At 46.8% G+C, this 15,847-nt stretch overlaps 1 long non-coding RNA gene across 1 annotated transcript; it reads right to left on the bottom strand.

The window, feature by feature from the left end:
• Positions 1-8,024: 8,024 nt before the first annotated feature.
• Positions 8,025-15,585, bottom strand: LOC108640759. The gene is made up of 3 exons (XR_001921451.1): positions 15,505-15,585; positions 8,321-8,493; positions 8,025-8,209 (listed from the first exon to the last, which is right to left on the bottom strand). It is a non-coding gene; the product is annotated as an uncharacterized LOC108640759 (long non-coding RNA).
• Between the last annotated feature and the right edge of the window lie 262 nt (positions 15,586-15,847).

The following is a 15,847-nucleotide window of genomic DNA, read 5'->3' as shown; positions in this document are numbered from 1 at the left end:
CGATCCATCACAATGCAAGAATGGAAAAGTACAGTTCATACACGCTTTGGGAGATTCAGAATCATAGAATCACAGGCTGGTATGGGTTGGAAGGGACCTGAAAGGCCATCTAGTTCCAAACCCCCTGCCATTCCTTAGTCCGTTCCCTTCGTTGACTAAGAAACCAAGACAACCACCAGGAGAAAAGGTTAGTCTAGACCAAACAAGGCAAAGTCACCAAGCTGAGTGGTAGAAGCATTTGGTAAAGGACAGAGGAGGAGTTTCACCCTTTCTTTCACTGTCTCAGGCTACCTGCAGACTCAGGGAGGTGCTGCCATGCCTGGATTCACAATTTTGCAGTCGCAATGGTTAGGGATTCATTTAGTGCTTGAATTTGTAAACTAGAAAGCTTAATAAAAAAACCCACATGCAAGTCTCTGCATCTACAATTTTCAGTACGTCACCTGCCCAGGGCATCATCTCCACTTAGTTTCAAAGGGAGGCATGATGATAGGAAGTTATGAAGCTCATAAAAGTCTTCATGAAAACGAGCGACCTCATCAAATGAGAGCAAGTAAGTGACACCACTGCAAGAAGAGCTGCAACATGAGCCTGACACCTGACCATTCCAGGTAGAAACTCCTTCCTGAGAGCCCTGAGCCAGCTCCATCCCAACACCTTGCCTAGTATGACCCTCACAGTATAGAACTACCAGGCCAGATCTTAAAAGGATTTGCTCCTTCAAGCCTTGAACACAATGCCCATGAGGATGCTTTACAGCAGCAGGCACTGTAGGTTGCCTTAGACAATCCCATCTCCAGCCAGCAGAGCAAAATCCAGCCCTTCATTAATGACCTGCAGCTATATGGGAAACATCAGTGTATTAACTAGAATAACTCAGGAAGAGATGGCCAAAAAGAGGTGAGCAGCAGGTGTTGCACCACACAGCCTGCTGAAATACAGCATCTGGAGAGAACAGCCTGAATTTACCCCCTTTCTCTGCCTTACCCCACTCTGATCCTCTCTCCCTTTGTCTCTCTCCAGTCTGCAGTATGTGGTGACTGTAATTATGGTTCACCTCGCTGCCATGCAGCCACACCACCTCCAGGTACTTAACTTCTTTTAATCTTGCTTCATGTTCCAGTCCCTGCAGCCCACTCGTGATGTCTGCTACTCTTCTTCCAACACCCTCAATTCATCAATAGCCATGTCAGGCTTTGACCTCCAATTTTCTAACTGCTCGGTTAAACCACTCTGCCACTGGCCCCGCTCCTGCCTTTGTTAAAAACGAGGGGGGAGCCTCATTTGCTTTCTTATTTGATCATCACTTCACTTCTGTGGTGTGCACTCTGCTTCCCTGTCTCAAAAACCCATCAGCCAGCCCCGTTCCAGACTGACACTGGGGCTGTTGTTACCTTTAATGAGAGGAAATTATGGTTAATGCTTAATTTTAATTTTTCCCCCTCCTTTAATTTTTTTTTTCTAATGGCTTTCCCAGCAAAAGCAGCTTTGGCAGAGCGCTGCCACCTGAATGCTAATGAACGCCAAAGGGACCTGACGTGTCTGCCTCCCTGCCAGACATCAAATTGATTTTCAAATTGCTTTGATGACATAAGGTGGTTTCACAGTTTGGACCTGTGTGATTACCTGAGCATTTATCTCAGTGGGTTCTTCCACTTGCCTGCTTTAAAATAACCCAGGCTGCTGGATTGGACCTTTGTGATGGAGGTTATCATCCCCTGGGCTGCTGCCAGATCACGGGAGTCCAGTCTGAATTTGGATTATTTGGATAAGGCTCCTGGCTGAGCCTCTCCAAACAAGAGTGTGGAGGCCAGTTTGCAGTTCCATATCAATGACATCTTTTAGCTTTCCACTTTTGGAGGACAAAAACAACCTCCAAAGAGGCAGTGTCTGCCCCATCCTTGGAAACATTCATGGCCAGGTTGGAGGGGGCTCTGAGCAACCTGATCTAGGGGAAGATGTCCCTGCTCATCACAAGGGGGTTGGATAGATGGCCTTGAAAAGTCCTTTCCAAACCAAACCATTTTATAATTCCAAAATGTAGATGGTTCAGTGTTAGGAAAGAGTTTTGGACGTCTAATGAAAATAAAAAATAAATTTCACTTGGGGAATTTTGCCTGCTGTGCATGGGCTGGGACAGCATGTGGCTTACTGGTTTATGTTCTCTCCTTGGCCAAAAGCATGGGAATAAGGAAGGAAGGGCAATCAGAGAGCTAAAGGATGTACTGAGAAGCCAGGAGGTCCCTATGGAGAAATTTCAGAGCTCAGACACACTTGTCCCTCCTCCCAAACACTCACCCTCTGAGTGGATGCTGGATGGAAAGAAGGTGCAGCTGACAGAAGGGAAATGTGATTTAGGGGCGGCTGAGACTCTCTTCCATGAACAAAAACCTAAGCCCAGAAGGGAGGGGAACACCACTTGCCAAAGGGAAACCTGAGCATCGCTTCGCGCCAGGCGCCAGTTTCAGATCCATGGGAAAAGGCAGTGAAGCAAGGTGGCCAAAAATATGACCCCGCACTTTTTCTAGCGCAGGTGAACACCCAGTATTTCATTGAGCCTCAACTCACTGCCTGGTGAGCGAAAAACAGGTCACCAGCTTTGCCCTGGCCAGAGGGATGCGAGGCGGCCACTGTGCCAAGCTGGTACGAGGGCTCATCTGAAATAAAAGGCATAAACTGCTGCAGGCTGAACTCAGCCTCCAAATCAACATGGATCAGAGTCTGGGATAAGGGGGAGTGAAGGGAAACACAAACCACTCACATTAACCTGTGGGTAACATAAGCAGTGCCCCCAAAGATAGTATTTCTTTTATTCCCACGCACGGCTCTATCTCGGTACGTGCAACAGCTGGAATGCAAAGGGCTGGAGTGCAATTTATGGAGTGCTTTGTGATGCCAAGGGACGAGGAGAACAGCAGGATAGTATTTATTATCAGTATTTTACATTAAAAGGAGCACGGCTCATTGGTAGTTTACATTTCTGGGGCACCTTTCATCTCAAAAGATAACAGAAGCATCCTGGCTAATAAGGGAGGCGGGGGGAGGTTAAGCCAAAGCCTTGCCCCACTGGCTGTACCCAGGCAAATAAATATATATAAATAAAAAAAAATATATATTAGGGATCAGAGCAATTCAAATCACCATCTTTAAGTGCAGCCATTTACAGAATCACAAAAACAACCTTCCCCCCACACCTCTGAGTGAACCCTTGCAGTGCCCACCCGAAGAAATAATCAGCATTTAGCAGCATTTCTCTCCCTGCTTTGTATCATCATGTGGGCACTCCCCACTTGCACTATATAAAGAAAAAAATAAAACACAGACAGCCTAAATAGACTTTGGACAAGGAATGGCGGGACAGGACAAGGGGGAATGGCTTCCCACTGCCAGAGGGCAGAGTTAGATGGGATGTTGGGAAGGAATTCTCTGTGAGGGTGGGGAGGCCCTGGCACAGGTTGCCCAGAGAAGCTGTGGCTGCCCCATCCCTGTAAGTGTCCAAGGCCAAGTTGGATGGGGCTTGGAGCAACTTTGGCTAGTGGAAGGTGTCCCTGCCCATGGCAGGGGGTGGAATGAGATGATTTCTAAGATGATCTTTTGATCCCTTCCAACTCAAACCCTTCTTGGATTCTACGGTATCTCTCCCCATTGTGTCAAGCAGAGACATCACCAACAATAGTCACTTACAAACTCACCAACAAATAGTCACTAGTGCATCAGGGATTTGCACAAAATAGCCCAAGGGTGACAACTCTGCCTTTTTTTAGGATTAGGGCCACAGCAGCTAAAGCAAAAGAAAAACCACCATGCAGAGCAGGTTTAGTTTTACCTATCAAGCCACACAAATCCCTTCCAGATCCCCTCCAAACTCTGCTGCTGACACAGAAAATGAATTTTGCCTTGCACCCTGTGGCAAAGAGAGCTACAAGTTGCCTTTTCCAGACACAATTGTTTACAGCATGAGTAACACAAAACGTTTTTCCCCCACATAAGGGCAACCATCTGAAGGCCCTGCTACACCAACACTTAGGCAGCACCAAGCAAATGTTTGGTGACATTTCCCTATTGCCATCTCATTAAATGAGCTCTAAAAAAAACAATAAGTACTGCTCTGGTGCTAGTTAAGTCTATCTTAACAGCAGAAATATCCACCAGCAGAGAGTGAAGCGAGTCAGGTAAAAGTAACAGGAGAAGAGAAAATATGAACTTGAGCCTCCCCCCTCTCCTCCAGTGAAGAGCAATGCCTTGCTGTTAGCAATTAAAGAAACAAAAGCTACGAGGATGCTGCCACCCCTCCGCACACAGCTCTTCCCAAACCTCGGATGTGGATGACAGCTACTGGATCCACACTGTGCAAAATGTCCCTCCAGAGGTTTGAGACCTCCGTCTCGCACGTCGTGGCGTTGACAGCTCCGAGTCACCAGCGGGAATTGGGATTCTCCAGCAATTCCAGTGGGATCCCTCACTCCCCACCCCCCACGCCTCCCAACCACCCCTGACTTGCTTTTGGGATGAATTTGGAAGCTTTGCCTGGCAATTAGGGAAGTCAAATTGTCCAGCCCTGACCTCCAATCTCCTCAGCCCCTCCATTTGATGATGTTGCCCTTGCAAAAAAGGCTGCCAGTATTTTGGCAGGAATGGGCTGCTGAGCAACTGATAACACGACAGAGAATTACATCCCCGCAGATTGAAAAGGGATGGTTTGAATAGGGGAAAAAGGCACAAAGGTTTTCATGCTCTGGTTTGGAAATTCAGCAGCTTTTTCAGAGTAATTTCTGGACAACCCTGTGATTTTTTATTTTTTTTTTCCGATCTCATCTGTTTCCTTCCTACTGAATATTGCATGGTTTCCTCCAGAACCCAGCATAAAACTAGTAGAGGCTCACTCCAAAGCAAAATTCTTCTCTTACCAGTTCTTCGAACCCAGGGGAATGATTACAGTAGAAAGGAGCTGAAGACAGAAATGAGCTGGGGGCTGATCCTCAAAGATCAATTAAGTCTCTGGCATCCCTCATTTTGATGATGCTCCTCCCTGGGCTCCAGCAGGCAGCATGATGCATCTCCTGCCCAAAATGCTAAGGAAAGAACACACATTACTGCCTGCAAAGAGGGCACGTCAAGATCAATGGCTTGTTGCAGTACCCAGTGTCGGAACAGTCTCGCTCCACCTCCAGACGGGTGGTAACAAGCCCTACAAAGCAAAACATCTTGCACCACTGAGCTGTCTGTTGAGTTTAATCTCCAAAAAAGAGGCACTGCCCAGAAAAAAAACAACAGAGTTTGCTTTCAGGCAGATAGGAAGATGGTGGTAGGAGAGCACAGCAGCTTAGAACTGTAAAATCATAGAACGGTTTGTGTTGGAAGGGACCACCTCGTTCAACGCCCCTGCCATGGGCAGGGAACCTTCCACTAGACAAGGTTGCTCCAAGACTCATCCAGCCTGGCCTTGAACACTCCCAGAGACAGGGCATCCACCACCTGTCTGTGCTTGGTGGGTTCAGCTGGGATAATGCTCCATAAGCTGTGGTGCCACCTCCCCAAAGTGCCTCATCACCTTCTCCAGCCCCCCAGTGGCCCCTCAGTAACTCCTGCCATTGGGTTATTCAGGGTCCCACCTGCTCACCTGTGGAGCCCAGGATGGCCAGGGAGGGCTGGGATGCTGCGTTGGGCATCACAGGCCTCCTTACAGCCCCACCATGAAATCCTGTCTTTAGGATCACCAGATGCTAAGGGGTTGTTCTACCTATTCCCGCAAGGGTTTTCCATCAGTTCTTGTCACAATTTCCAAACCAGGGCATTCCGGGAGCTGGAAGGGGTGAATAAATTAATTTTTTTTAATCCAGTGACTCTCTTATTTGTGCTAAAAGTGAGAGAAAAATAGCTTGAGTCAATGAGAAACAGATTTGGGGGGGAAGGGAAAGGGGTTCGGCAAGATGGAAAAAGAAAAAGTTTGCTACCCCTACATGTTTTGTTTGAATCAAAACAAAATGTACTAGTTCACTACCAAGTCTTGTTTAACCTTTCCTCCTTCTAACTGTTAACTGTATTTTCCAAACAAAAAATTAAAAAGCTTCATTGAGAAGATGTCAAAATGTTTTGGCATTTCCAAAATGACACATTTCATTTTGTCATCTCACATGAAATGCCTGGACATTAAAAATAAATTAACTCTCCCTGGAGATTTTCAACACGTCCACTTGCCAAATTCAATTTAAGCTTATGCATAGTTCAGGCTTTCCCAAATTCAACTTTTGAATTCACAGAATCACAGAATGGTTTGGGCTGGGAGGGACCTTTAAGACCATCCAAGTTCCAAACCCCCTGCCATGGGCAGGGACTCCTTCCACTAGCCCAAGTTGCTCCAAGCCCCATCCATCCTGGCCTTCAACACTTTCAGGGAAGGGGTAGCCACAGCTTCTCTGGGCAACCTGTGCCAGGGCCTCACCACCCTCACAGTATAAAATTTCTTCCTAATATCCAATCTAAATCTACTTTAATTAACTTACATTGGAAGTTCAGTTTAGTTTTGGTCCAGACTGTGATGCTGATACCCTCAGATGGATGATCCACCTCTGTACATTCCCAAAGCTTGATCTCCAGCCAACATCTCAAGCCTGGAAGTGTTTACACCTCATGAAAATATTATATATGAAGAGAATGGGTTAGCCTATGACCTGAAAACAGCCTCTCAAATTATTTTAACATGTGTTTCACTTCTAATATACTGCTGTCATTCATGGGGATTAATGGCTTTTATTAACCACTTGATTTGAAGGCACAGGAGAAAACTGTCTCCCCGTGCACAACTCAGAGGGAACATTATTTATCTGCTAGTGCTAACACATAATAAAAACAATTTCTGAGTAGATCTCACCTCCCATACACAGATGACCATGTCATGCCATGAATGATTTGCAAGGCTTTGGAGGCAAGACAAAACCAGACAGCAATGAGAACCAAAGGCATCGTCTCACAACGAGTATGAGTAACATACGTGCAGATAAGCATACTTATACTTCATATGAGTAACACTTGTGCACATAAGCAAATCCATTGACCAAAAGCCTTGGTGAAGACTTTTGGGGACACATGGGTGGTCACACCCATTCTTGCTTTTCCACAGGCTGGTGGTGGGACTCAGCAGAGACCCCAGACCGGCTGCAGTGCTCACCAGGAACTTGGGCTGTAGGAAGCTGTACCCTGCTAGAAGATGTCACATAGAATCACAGAACAGTGATTAAAGATCATCTAGTTCCACCCCCAACTACCATGGGGATGCTACCTGCTAGGTCAGGTTGTTCAGGGCTGTGTCCAACCTTGCCTTGGACACTTCCAGAGATGAGGCAGCCACATGTGTCAGGGTCTCACTACCCTCACAAGCAAGAGTTTCTTGCTAACATCTATTCTAAATCTCTCCTCATTTAGTTTCAAACCACTCCCCCTTGTCATACTCAGTGGTTCCCATCCAGCTTGGATAGACAATGGCTAAAGGAAAACTTGCACCATTAGGCTTTAATCTGTCACCACTCTGGTGTGACCTTGCTGAGTGACTGATGGACCAAAGTGTTTCTGAGTCAGTCCAGCCAGGAGAACCTGTCCCCAGGCATTGCTAACAAGGTACCTACTTTGTCCAACAGCAAGAAATCTGAGTATAGAGTCCCCTGCCATTAGTAACACCTTATCCCCATTTTGCTGTGGGGGCTCTGGATGGGTTGCTTTTCCTGTTTTTACCTCTTAACATTGTCATTTACTCAAACTGGAAGCACTTAGCACCAAAGATAAACCTGAGAACCAGACAGATAACCAACCTACAAGAGACTTCACTCTCCTTCTGTAAAGTCTAATCCAAGATATCCCTGCACTCTCCACCAAGACCCTGAACAGGGCTACGGGAGGTCTGAAGCGCCGACTCTCCTCCAAGCACAAGCCTCACATTGAACTGCACACTAAAGAATAACTCATATGTTTATACACCTTGCTTTCACAGCACGGTGCTTGTAGGCTAGAGGCTCAAGTTCCTTCTTCTGATTCACTCCTTGAGCGAGTCAAACTGTTTATTTGAACTCGAATCCACATGAGGTGCAGAACAGCTCAGGCTTCAGCTCAGTGCCAGCTGCACTCCCATTGTCCACCATATAAAAGCAGGTATCCTGGCATGGACATGGGAGGCACGAAATACAGAAGAGGACAAAACACTGCTTTTGTAAGACACCTGCAGAAAAAAGAGAATTAATGCAATAGCAAAAGAAGGAGGGAAAAAAAAAAAAAAGGAGATCTATATTTTGCTTTTCTTCCCTGTTGTCCTTTCTCTGGATCCCTTTACCTCTCGCCTTTTTGAGGTTAGGGACAGAAGAAGCAGCCTCTTCGCATTCAGCCTTTCCTCCATTCTCCACACTTCTGTATTTAATCCATGCCCTTCTGCAGATTTTTAACTTTCGATGCCTGAAGCTCAGCCAAAATCTCTTATTAACAGAAGTTGGCTCTTCACCTGCTGAACTACAAAAAAAATTAAAAAGCAATCTTATGAGAAATACAGAGTTCCTGGGAATCCTAGAATGATTTGTGTTGGAAGGGGCTTTAAAGATCATCTACTTCTACCCACCCTGCCATGCGCAGAAACACCAGACCAGGCTGTTCCAAGCCTTGTCCAACTTGGCCTTGGACACTTCCAGGGATCCAGGGGCAGCCACAGCTTCTCTGGGCAACCTGTGCCAGGCCTCACCACCCTCACGGCCAAGAATATCCCATCTAACCCTGCCCTCTGACAATTAAAGGCTATTAATACAGCCATTAATTTAAGGCTGCTCATTTTCTCTGGACTCCTAAACTGAAAACCTGTCGGTACAAAGTCAGACCTGCACTTTTCATCAGCAGGAATCCTCCAGCTGGAAATCAAGGCAGTGAAGGAAATCCTGTTGAGCCTGCCAGGTGTGTGAGTACTGGACCAAAGCACTAAGGTGGTGCATCCAAGACTTGATGCACATGCACTCTTCCAGGCAAGATGCATTAAAGGTTCCTTGACTCTTCAAGAACGAGTCCAGACCTTGTTGATTGGCACAGCAAATAATTTCAGTAACTATTTCGCTCATGTAGGAGTTCTCTGTCATTGCAGGCAAGTGGAGAATCCACTGCATGAGGTATTTTCTCCCACCAACACCACATTCAGAAGCATCCCACACATGAGTAGCAACTCACAGAAAGGAGCAATGGCAAGGAAGAGCTCCAGGCTTTGGGAAAGGAGTTCCTGGACACACGTTTTGATGTTTGAGGTATAAAATAAATGTATTTCCTTGCAAGCAGTATCTGATGAGCTCTGCTCAAGATCACATCCAAGGAGCAACTGCCCCTGGAGTATAGTAGAGAATAAATGGGCTCTAACAGGGTATTTGGCTGCTACATTAGTATTAATCCCCTCAGCAGCTAAACTGTAGGAGGCTCATGAAACCTCTGCCTTTTCCTCACTGTATCAGTGAAAGGTCCTCAGCAATTTCCATCCAAGCAACTGTGCTTTGTGAATAACGGGACCATTCATGGAGTATAATTTTATGACCTCATTCAGGCAATTTTAGCCAAATTGTGTTTTCTCTTTTGAAGTGCAGCCTTTGGTGAGGCGAGATTGTTCACAGCCACAGAAGCAACAAAAATACACATTTTTTATTTCCACAATCTGGGGGATTTTGTGTAATTTATTTCCAGAATACCTGCTGTCCATCAGAACAATGTTTCTCCTCTGACAGAGCCTATAAGCATCACTCAAAGACCATGGTATCTCACAAGAGTTCAGTGGAAAACAAGCGGAAAAACTCCCTGGGCAGGTATCTGAAGTTCTCCCATCTGAGGATGGGAGTGGATTAACTGAAAGGAAATTAAATAAGCTCTAAGGTCTCAGCTCACTGCTGGTACAAGCAGGTGCAAATCCCAACACAGAGCCAAAGCCACATCCACAACATCTCTCTGAAGGCAGCATGATTATCACCGTAGGAAACAACATCACAGAATGGTTTGGGTTGGAAGGGACCTTAAGGTTCATCTCATTCCACCCCCAGCCATGGGCAGGGACACCTTCCACTAGACCAGGTTGCTCCAAGCCCCATCAAACCTGGCCTTGGTCACTTCCAGGGATGGAACAGCCACAGCTTCTTTGGGCAACCTGGGCCAGTGTTTAAGTGCACATCAGGATGTAGGGAAAAGTCTTTCAATCTCTTGGGGCAAAATAGTCACCAGAATTAAGGTGGGACAGCACTAAGGCAGTTTGGTGAAGAAGAAAACCAAGAAACAGCTATCCTGGATCTACATCCCATTGCTTTCCCAGTTTTCCTCTACATCTGCATCCCTTTGCCTGTTTCATCTCACAAGGTGAGCTCTCCAAATGCTGCATCCTGCAGTTCTCTGAGCCTCAAGTCCTACCTGCTGCCAGGACCTACCTTCAGTGAAGAGGCTGGCCTCCCATCTTCTATCTCCTTTCCACCCCAAAAATTTAATATGAGGTTTTGCTTCATGCCAAGATCTGTATCTGAAGTAATCCTGTTCCACTTATCACAAACACTGTCATAACCAAAGCATAAGAAAGAAGAGAGAAACAGAGATGGAGATAGAGAGAGAGATCCCCCTCCTGGCATGTCTCTGAGACAGGAACCACTCTTGTGCCTGTAGACCAGCAGGAAGGTATCCATCCACCAGCTGAAGAAGGGACACCAAAATGACAGCATGGTAGGTTTTTAAGGACAAAACAGGGGGAAACCATGGCCACGATACAAGCAGCTACTTTCCAACCTACTTATGGCAGATTAAAACACAGGAACAGCTTCTTGGCTGGCCCCTGCCTGCAGTAGACCAGCTATAGAATTTGAACAAAACCCTGGTTGCGTTCCAGGTCTGATGCATTTAGGGAATTTGCATGTTGTCCCTGAAAGACCCTACCACCCCAGGCACTGCACACACTCTCACAGACACCCTTTGGCTCTCACAGTTACTAAATTTACTAGAAAAACTAAACAAAGCTGTACTTCCCAGCAATAAAATCCTTTTCTGATGGCATCACTGCAGACCCCACTCATGGATTAATCCAGAGGCTGCCCATTACCTATTAATTAGAGGACATTATTACACAAATAATGAGAATGGATTAAACCCTCACTTGTTAATCTAATACAGTCTCTTCCTTGCTGTTCTCGAATACACCCCAGGCAAGCAGCTACAATTTTTGAATCATAAAAGTGACAATCTATGGGCTGACACTTCTTTAAAGGATATCTTTAACATCAAAATAAAACAAAGTAAAACCGCCTTGCCCCCTGAGTGCACCAGCAATAATGAGTTGTTAACCCAATCTCCCCCAGCCTTCTGGGTTGAGGGAGATGGGACGTTTCCTTCCCAGAAATCTCATCCCAGGGGATCCCAGGATGCTTCTCCCCGTCGAGCATATCTGGGCACCCACAGTCCTGGCCAGATGTATCTCTGGCCTTCACCCAAAGCAGCCTTATGGGAAATACAGAGCCCCTGGGAATCACAGAACCATAGAATCTTTTGGGTTGGAAGGGACCTTTAAAGGTCATCTAGTCCAAATTCCCCTGCCATGGGCAGAGACATCTTCAACTAGATCAGGTTCAGAGCTGGTCTTGAGTATTTTCAGGGGTGGGGCACGCACCACCTCTCTGGGCAACAATGGGAGGCACCATTTCACCCCTCTTCTTTCTCCTCCCAACAGCCACCTATCCATGCTCCCTAACAGCACCCTGTACTGCAGGGAGCAGATGGTACCTCCTAAACCACACCCTCCTCCTGAGATGCAGCGTCTCCCCTGGCTGCCAGGTGGTTTTCCTCACAGTATGTGCGTGTTTTAAATCACTCCCACAGACCCGCAGAACAGCTCCGAGACAGCTTTTGAGAGCCACGCTCGCTGTCACTGTGGCAAAACGCCCTTTGGCTCACATTTTTGCCCCTTGCACTTCTTTTTTCTAGCAGAGAGGGACCTCTCTTTTCCCGGGGCTGTGTGTGTGCAGAGCCAGGGCACGGCAGGCAGGGCTAGGAGTGCTGTGCACCACCGATGTCATCGGCTGCCCAACGTGAGGGACGGAGGCTGGACGCCTTGTTTTGCAGCTCTTGACATGACTCAGAACAGCCTGGGAATTACATCTGGAATAAGTGATTAAAAAAACCCTGACTACTCCTCCATTACCGTGCAGGGATAACGCTCCCAGCAGAGCCATCAGAGCTGCACCCTCGCAAATGACAGCAAAATTAGGGATGCTGCCCAGTGAGGATGAATTACACCAGAGGTACTGAGAGCTTGTGCTCCTCCAGACTGTCCCTTGGGTATGTGGAGATGGGAATAAGGGCTTGGAAAACCCACTGATTGGAGGGGAATCACCCAGCCTGCATTCAGTGGTGCTCTGAACCCCAGCACACAGTCACCTAATGCAAAAAGCCCTTCTCCAAGAGGCCAGTCTCCTCACAGCCAGCATTTGCAGGCAGTAGCTGTTTGGAAAAACCTTCACAGGCATGGCAGGCATTTTGTGATGGAGGTGCCCAGACCCTCAATCATATTTTATATCTATCTCAAGCATTAAAATATGCAGCTTGGGTTTTCTTGGTAGGGAGGGAATCCTGGTGGGAAGAAGGAAACAGGATGATTTCAGAGGAATAAATGAAGAGCAGAGGAAGGCTTTGAAGGGGAAGGGAGGAGGCCTTTTGACTAAAAGAAAAAAAAAAAAAACAGCAAAAATAACTTGCTCAGATGGTCTCCTGGGGATTTGGGCCCTAAAATTTCAGCCACCTCCACCTACAAAGGAGCAAAGAAACCAAAGCATCAGACAGACCTGAAAGATCTACCCCTGTGATCACTAGTCCACAGGCATCAGCTGGCTTTACAAATCACTATCACAAGGAGTAGATGGCAAATTCCCTCCTATTTTTCTGGAAAGCTCCACACTGCTGTAGCCCCATCTTTCCAGGTGCCCCATAAACCTCACAGAGGTTGGGAGAAAAGCATCATTTCTGATCCCCCAGTTGGGAAAAAAAGCACAGGAATTCAATTACCAGATAAACACACTTAAGCCTATGTGCTTGGGTAGTCCCCAGATGGGATTAACTCACAGGATTCATAGCTGAGGACCAGGTGCACGGGGATTCCAGCCCTTATTTAGGTACCCACCAAAATCAGTTTAATGTATCTCATCTAGAGTGGCTTAGTCAGGGTCGTGCATGGAACCTGAGCAGAACTCACACCATGGAAGTCACCAGAAGTTCATTGTGAAGAGCCCACAGAGGATTTAAAAGGGAAAATAAAACCACTCTCCCTCTCAAATTTGATTAAATTTGCATTAATCCAACCCTGTTCTGTTCTAAAACCCCAACCCATCCAAGCAGCTGGATCTCAAGCCTTGCCCTTTGCTCATTAGCAGAAATTAGCACCACAACAAACATTCAGCTCCAGTCTCCCACCAGATGGGACTGAGCTGTGTGCTCCTCCCTTGTGCTGCCCATTCCAAGTCCTCTCTTTCCGGAGCCACTCCCACCTGCCACCAACTACATCACACAGGATCATCCCACCTCCTGACTGATTAATAATCATTAAGGCTGAAAAAGCCCTCCAAGGCCATCAGGGCTACCCTCTGACTGATCCCCACCTTGTCACCCAGCCCAGAGCACTGAGTGCCACGTCCAGTCGTTCCTGGGACATCTCCAGGGATGGGGACTCCAAAATCTCCCTGGGCAGCCCCTTCCAATGCTTAACAGCCCTCTCCATGAAGATGGACACTGCTTGGCTATAGTTAGGTTAACTGGATGGCCAGCAGTCTAAGGTTCCCCATCTCTTTTTCACTGCCCCAAAACTCTTTCATCGACCTCTTTCATTCCAGGTGATTATCCCACCCAATTTGCCAATCTGTCACTGCGTTCTATAAAGTTTGAAAAGATCAATATAACAATCTCTGGGGTCCAGAGGAAAATCCAAGCCATCCCTTGTTTTGAACTTTGTGTTTATTTTGCACAAGTTTTATGAGGCAATGATCTAAAAGTCTGGATGGTTGATGAAAGTCAGGGTCACTTCACTGCAGACTTTAACATCTTGGAAAGTCAGGGATGGAAACATCAGAAGAACCACAGCTACTGGCTTTGGGCACTGGCTGAAGTTGTGTCACTACAATTACCCATCCATACTACAGAGAGGTCCACAGACCTTGCCAAGAAGGCATATTATCATGCTAGGCCAGCCACTACTGCTTTACTTGCAACATCAAAGACAATCCCTGCCCTGGAAAAGCAAGGAGGTGCTCCACCAACACAGCAGTGGAAACACAAAACCTGGAGGGACCTGTTGTGGTCACACAGGGAGGCAGTGGCCAAAGGAGGGAGACACCCAGGTGTGCCCCCAGGGGTACCTCACCTCCTGGGATGCATTTCAGTCCTCAACATCAGCTTTTTGCTACCTGTCCTCACCTTACTTCCCCCCACAGGCTGACTTGTCTGTAGTTACCTGCCATGCAGCAACTGTGGGGATCAGCAGCATTCCCATCTGCACATAAGAGCTGACTGATGCCAGGATCCAGGAGGCATCACAGAGGGGTTTGAGTTGGGAAAGACATTTAAAGATCATCCAATTCAAACTCCTGCCATGAACAGGGACATCTTCAATGAGATCCCCACCTATCCTGGCCTGGAATGTTGCCAGGGATGGAGCATCCATCACCTCTCTGGGCAACCTGTGCCAGTGTTTTACCAGCCTTATTGTAAAAACCTTCCTCCTTGTATCTAGTTTAAATGGATCATCTTTCAGTTTAAAATCCATACCCCTTGTGATATTGCAACAGGCCCTGCTAGGACTGTCCCCATCTTTCTCAAAGCCCCTTTAGGAACTAGAAGGGGTTATAAGGTCTCCCTGGAGCCTTCTCTTCTCCAGCCTGAACAACTCCAACTCTCTCAGCCTTTCCTCGTGGGAGAGGTGCTCTGTCTTATCTACAGTTCCCTGCAAGCCAAGGTGATCTCAGCAAACTCCAGCACGTGGCAGAGGGACACATAACAGTCAGTGCTGTGGGACAGTGGTCCAACATGAGTAAAAAAGTGTGTGCAAGTGTGCTTGTGAGTGCTTTTGTGATTCTGTGGGCACATATTGTGCAACCACCTCCTCCCAGACTCATACATGCATCTTCCCATCTCCTCCAACACCAAGCACAGTCCTGCCTGGATGTAAATCCACACCACCTCCAACACCTTCATTGCCCAATTCTGTCCTTCTGCCCACTTGGGCACCACAGAATGGGAAATGGCCTTGAAATAATGACTATAATTACAGCTTTGTAGGTCTCAAATGTAGCAGAGAAAGACAGTCCTCCTCTTCACGACATTCCCAATATGACATATCACAACAAATGGCCCAAGGGAAATCTGTGGAGCTGAACATAAATGTTTTAATGTGCTCATGATAAAGCTTCTTAGTACTTACTGTCCACTGCCAAGAAATGGGGCTGCTCCTCACACTTGCATCACTACCTAGGCATGCATCCTCACCTGTTGTACACCAGGAGTCCTGCAAAATCCACCTCCTCTCAGCAGTATTTATGACTTCACACTGAAAGAAGTCTATGTTCCTTTTCTGTTCCATTTAAAATAAAATAAAAAATTAGAGAGTGGACAGACAGTTACGAATTTCTGAGGTTTGACAGCCCATAATCAGGGATGAACTCGCCCGAAATAGAAGGAAACAACCAGGAAACAAGCCCCTGAGCTGTTTCACATTCATTTTTAGCAAGCAAACCAGGTGAGCGCAGCAACTGCTATTTACCCTCTGAGTCACGGGAAACAGCACCCAAAACAGATGCCTTGCCCCAAAAAAAAAAAAAAAAAATTATAC

The sequence above is a fragment of the Manacus vitellinus genome, unplaced genomic scaffold (genome assembly GCF_001715985.3).
Source record: "Manacus vitellinus isolate BGI_N305 unplaced genomic scaffold, ASM171598v3 scaffold_42_pilon, whole genome shotgun sequence".
In the NCBI taxonomy this organism is placed as follows: domain Eukaryota; kingdom Metazoa; phylum Chordata; class Aves; order Passeriformes; family Pipridae; genus Manacus; species Manacus vitellinus.
The sequence above is the reverse complement of the archived record's forward strand: the minus strand, read 5'-3'. Positions and strand labels throughout refer to the sequence as shown.